Genomic DNA, 1,912 nt, shown 5'->3' on the forward strand with positions numbered 1-1,912 from the left:
CTCTAAGGAGGTGCTAATTTAGCCTCTGCCTGAGGCTACCCAGCAGGAGCTCAGCTGTGAAGGAATGCAAGCTGCTGTGGGGCCTTTGGCCAGCTGCAGTTGGTTAGGTAATTTTCAGATTGCAAAGGGCCAGGCATTTCATATGTAAAAGCCAGCGCACAGCTTGGGCAGGGCGGGGCCCCAGGGGATCAACAGGGCGGAGCAAGCCGCTATGGCTGCTCCTCAGTCCTGCCCTCAGAGGCCCTGCTTCTCAGTGTCCTGGTAATCGCTGCAGGCACCTCTGAGAGAAAGCTGCCTCTGAGGTCCAACCGATGCCAGACAGTCCAGTTTCTCCCCGTATGAGTCTGGGTCCCCAGAGACTCGCCCGGGACTGGAGTTCAGAGCAGTCGGGAGCTTGAGACTCCCTCCCGATTGAAAAAGACAACCATGTCCTCAGCCGCCAGCCCTTTCCGCATGCGCCTCCGTACCTCTGCACTTTACTTCCACACCACACCTCCTCTGAGTCTCAGTATGCTTTTCTCTTTCCTTCTAGTTGTAGAATTTCCACTCAACCTGCCTTCCTGTGGTTCTGGATGATGTCTGTTTTATCTTTTATTGTATTTTTGAAGTGGTTGTGCAAGGCAGCAATTTCTGGTGTATACCTATGCCGCCATCTTGGTTTCCTTCCATAAAATTATTTTCGTTGCTACTTCATAACTGTAATGTTGCTACTGTTATGAATTGTAATGTAAATATCTGATATGCAGGATGGTCTTAGGTGACCCCTGTGAAAGGGTTGTTCGACCACCAAAGAGGTCACAACCCACAGGTTGAGAACCACTGCTATAGATTATAATTTCTGTCTTTGCTGAGTCTGAAGAAATCTCTTAATTTCTTACCTGGTTGAGTGACACTGCTTGAGGTTTTTGTTTGTTTTTTTAACGAAAATACTTCTCAAGATCAGTTTTTTTTAAAATATATTTTATTGATTTTTTTATAGAGAGGAAGGGAGAGGGATAGAGAGTCAGAAATATCGATGAGAAACATCAATCAGCTGCCTCCTGCACACCCCCTACTGGGGATGTGCCTGTAACCAAGATACATGCCCTTGACTGGAATCGAACCTGGGACCCTTCAGTCCGCAGGCTGATGCTCTATCCACTGAGCCAAACCGGTCAGTGCAAGATCAGCTTTTTTTAAGTACATGCTGCTGCTATGTTATTCAGGAATTCAATATAGAAGTAAGTGTTTAAAGTTCAGCAAAACATCATTATTCTAGAGAGCATTTTACCAGTTCTTTAGTTAAACGAAACCTATATAAATGAATATGCGCACGTGCGTGTGTCACATAAAAGCTTTTAAAGTAATTTCTATAAAGGCTTGAAGTGCTTTAAAATTTTAAGCTGCAGCTATTTAAATTTACAATTATATTTATGATATAATCATACTATATTTAAATTTATTAAATATTTGGTTATATGTTTAATTTTGAGGTAAGGCATAAATAATGTTTTTGCTTTGGTTTAGTTTATAAAGAGCTGTATCCTTTTCTGGGATTTTTGTTAGTGATAAAGTGATATTTTCTCCCAACTTTGAAGTTGTCGTTTCTGAATACTTAAGTAGTATGATGAATGGTTTCAGATTGAGAATTTATTTTTAATTCTAGAACAGTGGTTCTCAACCTTCCTAATGCCACGACCCTTTAATACAGTTCCTCATGTTGTTGTGACCCTCAACCATAAAATTATTTTCGTTGCTACTTCATAACTGTAATTTTGCTACTGTTATGAATCGTAATGTAAATATCTGATATGCAGGATGTATTTTCATTGTTACAAATTGAACATAATTAAAGCATAGTGATTAATCACAAAAACAATATGTAATTATATATGTGTTTTCCGATGGTCTTAGGCGACCCCTGTGAAAGGGT

General features: G+C 40.7%; 1 protein-coding gene across 6 annotated transcripts in view; it reads left to right on the forward strand.

The window, feature by feature from the left end:
* Positions 1–1,912, forward strand: part of DDX42 (DEAD (Asp-Glu-Ala-Asp) box helicase 42) — a 35,964-nt gene that overhangs the window by 6,463 nt on the left and 27,589 nt on the right. The gene's annotated exons all lie outside the window — the stretch shown is intronic.

Source organism: Myotis brandtii, unplaced genomic scaffold (assembly GCF_000412655.1).
Source record: "Myotis brandtii unplaced genomic scaffold, ASM41265v1 scaffold120, whole genome shotgun sequence".
NCBI classification, from domain to species: Eukaryota; Metazoa; Chordata; class Mammalia; order Chiroptera; family Vespertilionidae; genus Myotis; species Myotis brandtii.